Here is a 12,981-nt window from a genome sequence, read left to right as displayed (position 1 = left end):
CAGTGCAATGTATTATCTTTTCACTCCCCCATGATAAACTTGTTCTCTGTTGAGTGCCTTTTCCCTTGGACACTACTATTACACTTGTTTAGTGATCTTTAAAAATTCTGCACACGCAGAGGGGTAATTTTATGCAATGCGATGGTCGCTGTGTCCTTTTCCACCTGGCCCTCCCTCCAACCTCCACCATACCTTTGTGCCCACTGCCCCTGGCAGCACAGCCACCGTGTGTCCACCCAAATCTTCCTCTGCCCAGGAGCCATGAGACACACGTAAATGTGGCCACGCAGTCCTGAGTGCATATATAAGAACAGTCCTGTAACATCTCATTGTGAACACAGAGCTCAGCGAGGGGGTGGGGTTCCTTCACCAGCTATCGAGACACACTCTACATATAGCCGCTACCAATGTAAAGTTGGAAAATGGAAGACAAACGGGCCAGTGGTATGGAATGGAGAATCCCTGAAGGTAACCAGTTTACATGAGACCATACTATACCACAGAGCTGAAGTTCAGTTCATTGATCAAAGGATGGATTACTGAATAATTAGTGCTGGTACACTGGGAGGAAATAAAACCGGACTCCCCTCCCTCAAGCATCTTACTCCATATTATGCAAAAGCATTTTGGACACACTCAAGAGCAGAATTTGTACACAAAACAATAAAACACCTGCCAGGAAATCAAGAGACAGCCTGTGGAATCTTCCTAACAAACATGGGTCCCTAGAAGTCATAAAAGGAAAGAAAGACATATTCGACAATAAAATGATTTAATCTTGATGGCAAACGACACGTTAATAAAAGTAACTAGCAAACAACAGAACTGGGAATAAATGTTTTCAAGGCAGAAAATCAACAACATATGTAACAAATAAACAGCCCCTACAAATGGATAAGGGAGGGGGAAACACCCTGAGAGAAACACGGGCAAAGAACACAAACAGGCGTTTCACAGACGGAGGAATCTTTTGAGCCAAGATCCTAAACTCACCAGATTCAAGGAGACACATGTCAAGGAACAAAGCTGCAGCTCCGCCCCTCTCAGATGGACAAAGTCGAAAAGACTTCTCATGCCCACGGCTGAGAGAGCGTACAGGATCAGGGAACACACTCATCCATGCAGGGAAGAGACCGGCTGCTAGATCTTTTTGAAAAGTTATCTGGCATGATCTATGAAACAAAGAGACACACACCCCGCCCCAGCGGTGCCACTCCCTGAAATCCATGCCTGAATAACAGCCCCATGCGTGTGGCTGGGGTATTTACGGTAGCACTGTTTACACTGGCTGTGTTCTTTTCCTGTGGCAGCTCTAACAAATGACCATAAACCGGTGGCTTAGAACAACAGAAATCTACTCTCTCACAGTTTTGGAGGTCAGAAGTCTGCAATCAGTTTCACTGGGCTGAAATCACGGTGTCAGCAGGGCCGCGCTCCCTCTGGAGACTCTGAGGGAGAATCCTTCCTTGCCTCGCCCAGTTTTTGGTGGCTTGTGGCATTCCTTCGTTTGTGGCCACTGTATTCGTCAGAGTCCCCAGAGAAACAGAATCAACAGGATGTGTATATACAGAGAAAGAGATTTATTATAATGAATCTGATCACATGACCATGGACGCTGGAGAGCCCCGAGATCTACAGTCAGCAAGCTGGACCCAGAAGAGCCAAGGGTACAAGTTCCATCTCTGGTCCATATCTGAAGACCGCGGAAGACCAATGTCCCAGCTCAAAGAGAGCCTGGCAGAGGGAGGGAATTCTGTCTTACTCCGCCTCTCTCCTCTATTCAGGCCCTCAACTGATTGGATGAGGCCCTCCCACATGGGGGAGGACAATCTGCTTTAGTCTGTCTACAGATCCAAATGCTAATCCCACCCAGACACGCCCAGGATCAGGTTTGACAACGTATCTGGGCACCCATGGCACAGTCAAGTTGACACACAGAATCAGCCATCACACCCACGTCATTCTTACTCTCTGCTTCATCTTCACGTCACCTTCTCCCCTTGTCTTTCATATCTCCCCTGCCTCCCTCTCATAAGGACACGTGTGATGGCATTTAGGGCCCATCAGATAACCCAGGATCACCTCCTCATGCAAGATCCTTAACTGAACCACATCTGCAAAGATCCCATCACTAGAAAAGGTAACACGCAGAAGTTCCAGGGATTAGAATCTGACTTCTTTGGGGGCCCTTATTCAGCCTACTACAGAGAACCAAAAAAAGCAATCTTGGAGCCTGAGTGAGTGGCCCCAAGTGGGGCCTGGTCCAAGTTCATAATGAACACTGACCAGTCGGTAATTAACCCACCGCCCCCCCCCCACAAAGATGGCCAAGAAGACAAAGACACACGATCTTGTCTCCATAATGAACACAGCTGGGCCTCTCTCAGGTTCTAGTGAGGACACTTTGCTGCCCATGGCATTTTCCTGCACAAATGAGTGCCCCCTTGGACTCAAAGGCCTGGGCCATCCAAGACCCTAGAGAGCCATGTCTTTCCAACGAGGCAGCAAAACAAGGCAATGAAGGCATGAAGCGTATCTGTACAGGGTTTACATAGAAGGATGGAGGCACCCGCTTTCCAAACCCACCTTCTGCTCCCCAAACCAAGCTGGGCAGAGTCCTCAAAGCCAGCCATGCCAGGGATGGGGGAGGGGCTCGGCCTCACCCACATTCCTGCCGCTCTCTCCCCGTCTCCAGACAGCTTAAGGCCCCGCCACCCACACCGAAGGGCTCAGCTGGACAAGACTCACATCCCCGCGTGCCACCCACATCCTCTTCCTTCCCGTACAGCCACCTGTCCAAGTCTCCCATCAAGGGCTATCTCACCCCAGGGGCCCATCCTCGTGTCCCCCACAGGCCAGCCTCACTGATGGACACATGCTTGAGGGACTTCTCCAGGCAAGGCAGCCTACTCTCTGGGAGAACTTGCTGCTGAGCTCCAGCTGGGAACTACCCCTCGGGGCCACTCCTTGGACATCTCCCCAGCTCCAGGCGTAGGCTCCTCGGGCCTCCTCCCCTCCAAACTTCACGTGTCCCCAAGCCACACTCCCCGTCTCCCAAGGTTGGGATGCCTCCTAGACAGCCCAGGTGGAGCTGGCCTGTAAGTGGACCCTCCATCCTTCCAGTTTCTCAGCCAAAACCTCAGTGCATCCTCGGCCCCCACCCCATCCCTGATCCAACCTGGCAGCAAGTCCCCTCAGCTCCACCTCCAAATAAATGCCCAGTTGGGCCATCCTCCCACCCCCACTGCTACACTCTGGCCCAAGCCACCATGTCTCTCCCTGGATCACCTCACAGTCTCCTAACAGGGTGCCCTGTTCCACCTTCCAGGGTCCATTCTTCCTAGAGGCCTGTGGTCCTGTCCAAACCCTTGGCTCCCAGGGCTCCCATCTCAGCGTCCCTGAGCACAGATAAACTCACCATCTGCCTACCTCTTCTCCTCTCACCTGTCCCTCCTGCACACTCCTGCCTCAGGACCTTTGCACCTGCTGTCCCCTTTGCTTGGAACACTCCTCCCCAAACCCAGGCCCAGCTCCTGTCTTTTCTCAACGAACTGCCCCTCCTCCGCTTGACTTCTCTTCTTTGCACCCACCACCATCTCACCCCCCCTCCATATCTGACTTACTGATCCCCTTTGTGGTCCATCCTCCCCAACACGAGAAAGCTCTCTCCACTTTGGAAAGCCCGGTGCCTAGAGCATGTGGGACACAGCTCAGGAGTTCAGTATGCTGTTCGAGTGATGGGCCCCAGAGGGACCTGTCCCTCCCCGGCTATCAGGGAGAGCTGGGGCTCCACACCCTGGGCCAGCCATGCCCTCCCGCCATGGGAGCAGGGCCGCCCTGGGGGACACAGCTTGCCCGCACTCCAAGTGTGCACGAACACCACAGGGCAGGGCAGATGTGGAACCCGGAAGCCTGTGCATGCCATGAAAACGTGTCGGATGCACCAGAAAGGAGTTTACTGAAAGGCTGTTTCGGTGGCTTCACCCATGCACATGACAGCATCGCCACATGCTCACTCTTTTCAGAGAAAAACAGGCTTTTGTGGGATATAAATAGCCCAGCCAGATGTGGGAAGGCCTGTGGGTCTCTCCCAGGACTCGGGCCACGTGCCCCGCAGCTACTCAAACAGCAGCCCACATTCACCAGCTTGTCAGCGGGGCTTCCAGGGGCGGAAGAGGGTTAAACGGTGGTCCCTCCTCCCACCAGATCAGTGGCAGGAGGTCATCAAAGCCATCGCTGACACACGGGCTTGGCACGCCAACCAGCACGCACAGGCCACAGCTGTAAGCAGGAGATCAGGCCAGATGCACTGCACGTTTCTTCATCCACAGAAATCAGGGAGACAAAAGCCCAGACAACGGGGAGCCAGAAAACGGGGAGCCTGGAAAACAGGGAGTCCGGATAAGGCGCAGCCTGAATGACAGGGAGCTGGGATGGCCTTTCAGGGGAGCAGCGTGCTCACCAAAGCCAAGTGCTCGGTTCCCTGTGCAAGAGAAACACCATCTGAGCACAGAACCCATTTCTTGGATGAGGCCCAGCAGTCCATGTGTAACTGTCTGCAGAAATGCAAAAACAATAGCACTCAGAGCTGGTTTCAAGGTATTCTCAAAGCCTGATATACCTACCTGTTCCTAATCTGTGCCTCCCAGCCTACGGGCTGGGCCTTGATAGAAGGGGGAACTCAAACACAGAGGGTATCAGAGAACAGCCGAGACCTGTGCCCCCCACAGAAACACCAGGCGGGCCGCACACGTGACCATGTGCATGATTTCAGGTGTGCCTACAAGTCCCATTGAGAGTAAAAACAAATAGATGAAGTTCGTTTCAATAATATATTTTATTTAGCCCAATACACGTCGAAAGCACAATCGCTTCAACACATAATTAATAGGGTCGTGGACAGGATATCCTACCGTTGCTTCTGAGTCTAGGTCTCCACAGCCACAGCGCTGCTCGGCTCTGACCGGCCACACGTGGAGCGTTCCTCACCCCGTGTGGTGTCGGCCACAGCACCGGACAGCATGGGCCCAGGTGTGGCTGGAGGTGTGGAAGCTTCCAGTCACTATGAATGGACCCAGCAAGATCAGAGTTGGGGACAGCTATGGAGGGAGGTCCTAGACGCAGCCCTCTGTCCACCCTGGTCCTGGTTCCTTGGAGCCCCGTCCTTAGTAGGATGGACAGGGCACCAGCACCCACGGGTGCTCTCTCACTAGACACTGACCAGGGCAGCCCCTGAGCTGGGCGGTGCTCAAGCCCTCCGTCCTGTTCCAGCAGCTTTTGGACACACCGCTTTATACATACGTGCCTTCTTGTCAGTAACCTGTTGCTCCTGTAACATAATCTGTTCTGTACGCCTTGAGAGGACACATTTGGGCTAATACCATGCACAGATCAGCATTAGGATAAAGTTCCTTGTAAATAATTTTTACATTAAACAGTCATGAACTTTCAGTTCCTCAGGCCAGTTGCAGAGACTTAAAAGCTCAGACCACTCACCATTAGTTAGAGCAGCACCCATAGGACCCTGGATGCCCTCGAGGGATGGTCCTGGGAGCTTGTCCAGGTGACAGCCTCACAGGGCTGCAGCCAGAGGACCAGAGAGACCCTCCCTGGCCTTCTGACACATGCAGAAGTAATTAACTCCCGTTTCAGAGTCACTTAATTGCATCTACAGTCATCCTGCTCTCAGCCCTGCAAGACACTAAATGCCATTTGCTAAAAATAAAGCACACCTCCGATGGGCAGGTGCTCTATCTCCTGCCCAAGGAGCCCCCTGCCTCCGGGGGCCAGCCTGGTACCCAGGCAGCACACACAGCGCACTCTTGTTAAGAATAAAACCATGGGATTAACAACCAGGCAGCACCAAAACAAAAACACGCAGAGTAATTCACTTCCTGCACTCAAGTTCTCACCATAAGCAGGACCACCAGGCTTTAGGAGTTTGAGTCAAAGGGGAAAAAGGGACAAATGAGACATAAAACTGCAGACATCCACAGGAACCCTATCCTGGGAGGCCGCAGAGCCCCTCACGGCCCCTGCTGCTCCATGCTTCGGGGAAGCCCGCAGGCAGGTGACGTCCCCAAGGTAGGCGCCCCAGCACCGCCAACAGACCCACGCCTTGAAGCCAGGCCTCCCAGACCACCTGGTCCCCGTCCTCATGGGAGGACACACAATCCCAGCGGTCAGCTCCTCGCAGAGGCTGACCTTGGATCACCGCACGTCCCCAGGACTCTCATCACAGAGAGAGACGGGCCCGCAGCAGCAACACAAGGACATACCTGCTCCATCCTCACATAGAGAACCCACCCGCACGACGTTTCCGTATGAACCCCTTCAAAGGGGCAAAGTTGATCCCGGAAATGAGTTGTTTTCTTCACTTCAACACAAGTTCTAGAGTATTTTTTAATCTTCCTAAGCCTTGCCTTTTCAATTATCTTTTGTAAGCCGTCTATTTACAATGTGACAGGTAAAGAAGCCAAGGGGAGATTCCTAACATGGGGGTGGGACAGTTCCCAGGGCCAGGGACTCAGGGCAGGGCCAGAAGCCTGGGCAGCAAACACCGAACGCTCCCCCCAAGAACAATTCCATCAGCAGGACGGGCATCTGGAGAGGACATGGTACTTAAATGTCTTGTGTACACACTGAAAATAAAAGTCACTCCTGGCTCCCTCTAACACAAGCACATCTGGAAGACTTTTAATCCAGGTCTCTCTGCAGGGACACGCACAGATGTCTGCGGGTCTGAAGTGGCCGTGGCCCCGCTAGCTCGGAGTGTGACGGACGGGCCTGGCACCCGACATTTCCACCACCCTCCTCCACTGCCATGTCCAGGGCTGCCAGCATGGGTCCTGCTCACTTTGTTAGCTCTTCTGGAAGCTGATTCTTAGGCTGCTGGCTCCCAGCCCAAACAAACAGAATCGTTCCCTCAGAAGCTCTCTTCTCTCCTGGCTTAATCAGAGCAAGTAAATGTGACGAAAGCTCGAGAAGGGCCCAAGGCGGACCCTGAGCTGAAGACGGCCCTCCAGGGCCACAGCGAGTGCCAAAGCTGCAAATCCAGTTTAGATCTGACTGCCAGGGTGTGAGACTGGAGGTCCCAGGTTGCCAACGCCCCCGCAGGAGAGGAGTAGCATCAAAGGCAGCGGTGGATGGAAAGCGAAGAGGCTTGGAGCTAACGCTCATGCCAGCGCTGGGCAGCAACCCCATTCTGCAGCCCCGGCCCTTTCCCTCCTGCCCAGAGAAGCTGGCGCTGACCACAGACACCCCACTCCTGGACCTGCTCCTGCAGCCTGGCCTCGAGCAGCCCTTCTCCTGCCCTGGCCTCTGCAGCCGCAGCTCCCAGACGGACTGTGAACCCTCCAGCAGGACCGCCTGAGCTTTCTTCTTTTGTTTGTTTTTTTGTTTTTGCGGTACGCGGGCCTCTCACTGTTGTGGCCTCTCCCGTTGCGGAGCACAGGCTCCGGACGCGCAGGCTCAGCGGCCATGGCTCACGGGCCCAGCCGCTCCGCGGCATGTGGGATCTTCCCAGACTGGGGCACGAACCCATGTCCCCTGCATCGGCAGGCAGACTCCCAACCACTGCGCCACCAGGGAAGCCCCCGCCTGAGCTTTCTGACCCCAGCTTTCCTCCTCTGCTCTGCAGTCCCCAGCTGGTGCCAGGAGCGTAACAAACAGATGAAGCCGCTCGCTGACGGGAGGAACACCTACGGCAAGACCTGCTCAGGAGCCACCTCTAAAAAGAACTGCGCTCTGCAGGAGGATTTCATCCCCTACCCGATGATCGGTGTCATCAAACATTTTAGCGACTGGGATGCAGCTTCCCACTACCGTCTGGGATGGCAGAGTCTGAGACAGAGTGAGAAGAGGGGACACGTGAGCAGGGCAAACTGTGAGCCGGAACCCCTTACCCCCTATCCTACACGCAGACTATATGCCCCAGCCACGCAACAGGCCCCCGGAACTCAGTCATGGGGTGCAGCTCACCCGGCCAGGAGAGACCAGACGCAGCATCTGCACGAACTGGGAGCAAAGAGCATCACTTGCACCCTGATTGCGTCCATGCCACTCCCCTAGGCCCAGTGAGCACGGAGCACGAGCTCCTGGAGGTGCAGGAGTGGGGGCGGGTCAGGCCTCGCCAGCGATGGTGTGAGTGACAACAAAGCTCCCAAACTGGCCCCTAACTCACAATCACGTGGTAAGAAACTGCTGGTGTTCAAGCTTAGCGTTTCACGTAAAAACCTAAATCAGAAAAAGAGAAAAGGGGGGAGGAAGAGGGGGAGAGTCAAGGTAAGAAAAAAGAAAGGAAGAGACCAAAAATGTCGTGGAATTTGTGAGAGTTTTTCATAACCCTGTAATCAGGGCGGGCCTACTAAACATCCCCCAATCAGAGCCTAGGAGGAGCCTTTGCCGGGGCTCCTTCCTTCCACAGGGCTCCTGGCCTCCCTCAGGAGGCACCCCCAACCCCCTGACCAAGCCCCACTGAGCAGCTCAAGGGCACAACACCGTAGATGGCCAGTGCCCCCTCGCACAGCCCTGTGTCCCCAGAGCCGCTCCTGCGTGCGGCAGGTCTTTGCCATCCATCACAGCCCAGCTCACGTGTGCCTCCGCTGGAAGCAGGTCCCCATGGGAAAGGCCTGGGCGGGGGCAGGGTGGCCCCACTGAGGTTTCAGCGCCCAGGTGGCCGAAGCACGCAGTCCAGGCAGCCACCCGTCCACCGCCATGACAGACCCACTCCCTGCAGAGCTCAGCCTGACAGTCTTGATTGCACCCGGCCCTGCGATCGGCAGGTAGACCGCGCCATCCCTCTGTGATCCAGGAAGGGCTCACTGCGCATGACTCAGATAAGACAGGGGCCCCTTTCACCTAGGGCAAGGTGAGACACGGGCCCCCGAATTCCACTCTGTGCCTTGTAGTGATGGGCTGAACAGCTCGCCCCTACAGATAAATTGGAACAAAACCCTTGTTACCCGACTCTGGTTCAGCTTCTCTCCTTCCCCCAGGCCTCCCTCAACCCACCGTGAGGCTGAGCGCTCGGATGGCCCCCCTGAGAACAGGCTGGCCTTGGGGGACACATCCTCCAATCTACCACCCCATCACTCTTCATCCCCACACCCGGGTCCTAATAGCCTTGTCTACACCTCCCTACCAAGGAAAAACCCAGTTTGCCGGTCCCTGACATGCTTGCCCATGTCCTGGGCACACATCTCTCCACTGCAACAGCCGCCTCCCTGGTTCCCCCATAATAATCCTTCCTAGTAAAGCCTCTTATTACTAACTCTGGCTTTGTTTTCCATGTGACAGCTGATTACAAATTACTTGAAGGCCAAAACACATGGGTCTGATGGACAGGTGAGACCTCTGGCTTCCACCTTCCTGAAGACTCATAGGGTTCCATAATGTCCCACCAGTTCAGGGTCACGGTACAAACAGGGACTGGTTCAGAAGTCAACTCAGGGGCGTGTCCGAGACCTCAAGTCACAGCTGCTCCTGGGGGCTGCCAGGCAAGAGAAACAGGGGGAAGCAACATCAAAGGAAAATCACACCACTCACGCACACCCAGCGTCCCACTCGCTACGGTAAACTCAGCCTTTCCTTGGAAACGTCAAACACAGCACACGGGACCTTTTGCTTAAGCGGACACCCCTCCAGGAGGTGGGCAGGGCTTCATGGGGCCATCCAAAGCACGACACACAGTGTATCCAGGACCCCTGCTCTCCGGGCCCCTGCAGGGAGAGAAGTTCCCGGCGGGAATACTCCCACCAACAACAAATGCTTGCCCTCATGCTCTGGGCGGGGGGGCGGTCACTGCTCTCCTGAAAACAAAAGATTCTCTTCTAAACATGCTGCAACTAAATGTGTGAAATGAAATGTTCATCTCACTGGTAATCAGAATAATACAAATCAACACAAGATGCCATTCTCCCCCTACAGAATTAACAAAGAAAAAATGATAAGGCTCAATGGTGGTGAGGAGGTATGAGTCCCTCCCCAATGTCAACAGGAAGCCTCTTCAAGAAGCAACATCCGGAACCTTAGAAAAGTCAACGCTAGCTACAGGTAACGATAAGAAACAGGGACAGGTACTCACACACAAAAGTTCTCATCCAGGAGCCTCTCGATAGCATAAAACTGAAAACATCCCCAAAAGAGAGGATTAAATAAATGAGAGTATATACAAGACCAGACTGGCACCAGAGTGTGCGTACGTGTCTCTCTGGACACATGACCTTGAGCAGATTGCTGTGGTTTTGAGTCAAACCTCCTCAGCCAACCAAGGAGGTAATGGTGACACCCACTGCCTTACCTGAGGTGTGTGGACACATGAGAAAAACCATCAAAATAAACCTCTAGAAATTGCATCCACCTGAGTTTTTCTCCTACGCTGGAGAATGGCATGAGGATAGAAAACCACATTGTACAAACCCTGGAGAAAGTCCTGGGATCAACCTGTGTCTTTAGTAACAAATGAATTAATGGATCAGATTGAACAGAAAGAAGGGTAGGATGGGTTTTAGCAAACCGCTTTTCCTAGCAGCTGATTAAACTTGGTTTGGGTTAGGAAGGGAAACCCTCAGGCCCTACTGAGACCCAAACTGCAGAGCGAGGTGCTGAAATCACACACGCACACGCCACCCTGGCTGCGACATCCTCTGCGTAGCCACAGGGAGGTGCTTAGAAATCGCTCCGCACCACTGTGCTGTAAATACTTGAAACTTGATTTCTTATGAATACAGATGTTGGGACATTTCACTAACTTCTCTCCCAAACTTTGGTGCCACAACTCCTCGCAGAAATGAAGGTCGTTAGCCGTGTGTTATTTACGATAGGAAAACCCGCAAAGCTGGCTTCAGGAGAGAAGTGGGGACTCCGAGGCAAGGGGACCCAAGCTCTCCCCTCGTGCCAACACTGATGTGAGCGATAACAAGCAGCCATCAGATAGGACGTGGAGTCGCTGTTTCCTCGTGGATACGCATGTAATACGAGAGCTGTGTTTTCTTTACAAAATAGATTTTTTTTTTTTTGGTACAATGATGCAATGTCTTACATCTGAAGGAGTGAAAGTTCCCCCAAATGTCAGCCAACAGGAAACAACAAATGCCTATCACTTAAATCAAAAACAAGCCAACGACACCTTGAACTGAAAGCTGTCCTTGGCCATTTACAAAAGCGCCAACAGCCCTCCTGAGGTGAAAATCTTGAGCTCACACCAGCCATCTTCTGTCCAACAATCCAGTCCCTTCTGCAGACAGGGGTTTGTCTCTGTTCAACAGGACTATTCTGGGGGTTCCCACAATCAAGGCTTGACCTTTCTCTTTCTGCTCAAGGTCACAACCACCTGCTTATTGCGGTTGGTTCTGGACAGCAGGGAAAGGTCCCTCCCCACGTGGCCAAGGGACTGGGAAAAGCCAGGGTCACTGAGGGCCAAGTTCAAACCTGAGGTGGCACCAGAGTGAGGGCCCCACGAGGAAGACTGACTGAGACTCGGGCCAGTTAGGGGTTCAACCTTCACACATGGAGGTTGTGCTTTAGGTCTGCTGGGAAGATGGGGTACCAGGGAGTCCTCAGCCCCTGAGGGACAGCCTGGGCCAACTCCTGGCCATTACCACAGGGCCCGGAGAGCTCAGGGAGTGAAGGTCCTGCTCTCTGCTCAGCTGATGATGACACCTAGCACGCAAGCCCATTGGCTCCGACTGCATGGGATTTCTGTTCTTGGCACTGTGCCCTCTCCACAACTGTAAACACCTGGCTTGCTCAACACAGCACTGGACTTGCGATAATTAATCAATACCTGCTGACTGACCAGACAGGGTACAGAGCGCCCGCCCAGGAAGATGACTTCGTTTCAAAATATCACCCAAGAGCCCCAGACAAGACAGGAAAGTCCACACGTGAAGTGCTCACCTACCCTCCATGACCAGATTCTCATTCTAAAAAAAAAAAACAACCCCAGCCCACCGCATGCCATGGAGGACGTACAGGAGGCGCTGGAGGACTGAAAACCAGCACCACCCAGTGAGAAGGGCCGGCAGCTCAGCCAAGGGCGGGATGGTTGTTAAAAGGTCATTTCAAAAAATGACCACATTTGGGCGTCCCTGGTGGCGCAGTGGTTGAGAGTCCGCCTGCTAATGCAGGGGACACGGGTTCGTGCCCCGGTCTGGGAGGATCCCATGTGCCGTGGAGCGGCTGGGCCCGTGAGCCACGGCCGCTGAGCCTGCGTGTCCGGAGCCTGTGCTCCGCAACGGGAGAGGCCACAACAGTGAGAGGCCCGCGTACCGCAAGACAAAAAAAAAAAAAAAAAAAAGACCACATGTTAAAAATGTTATTTAACTCGTTTTCATGAGGAACCAATGAGACATTACAGCGCCTTCAAAGAAGGCACAAGATTATATGGAGGCCAAGGGAGGAGGAAAGGGGGTGACTGCTTAGTGGTACGCAGCAGTGAAGTACCACTTTTATCATGCAGGGGGTGATGAAAAGGTCTTAGAACTAGATACAGGCGGTGGTTACACACACTGTGAATGTCCTAAATGCCACTGAGCTGTTCACTGTAACGTGGTTAATTTTATGTTATGTGCACTTCAGCTCAACTAAAATACATACATACATATATATATATATATATATATATATATATATATATATATATATATATAAGAAATATAGAAATGAACTTCCAACAGGCACAAAACTGGATTTTTCCGTGAGAGGAAGTCAACTGCCCTGCCGCTGGACAGAATTCATTTGCCTGTCTACAGGCGAGGACTGTCTGCATTATGTACAACTTACAGAGCTGTACCAAACCAGACAAACCCCACAGGCTCCAATGTTCCATCCAAAGGATGCTCATTCCAAAGTCCACGGTGGACAGAAGGGAGGCCAGAACTGTGAGGTTTGGGAGGGAAAGGGGCTCAGGACCCGGCAATGGTACCCAGTGAGGTGAAGGGGCAAGTGGTACCAAGAAGGACTCCTGCATCTCTAGAGGGG

At 53.2% G+C, this 12,981-nt stretch overlaps 1 protein-coding gene across 4 annotated transcripts in view; it reads right to left on the bottom strand.

Moving 5' to 3' along the window:
- SEMA4D (semaphorin 4D) overlaps window positions 1-12,981 on the bottom strand; it is a 121,825-nt gene that overhangs the window by 77,003 nt on the left and 31,841 nt on the right. Inside the window, exon 1 of one of the 4 annotated variants that reach the window (XM_081237864.1) lies at window positions 994-1,072. The exons of the other annotated variants lie outside the window; for them this stretch is intronic. The gene's annotated coding sequence lies outside the window, so the exon portion shown is untranslated. Of the gene's footprint in view, window positions 1-993; window positions 1,073-12,981 lie in introns of those variants that run through there. 4 annotated transcript variants of the gene reach the window in all.

Source organism: Mesoplodon bidens (genome assembly GCF_964165515.1).
Source record: "Mesoplodon bidens genome assembly, chromosome: 6".
Classification (NCBI taxonomy): domain Eukaryota; kingdom Metazoa; phylum Chordata; class Mammalia; order Artiodactyla; family Ziphiidae; genus Mesoplodon; species Mesoplodon bidens.
This window is presented reverse-complemented; position numbering and strand designations above follow the sequence as displayed.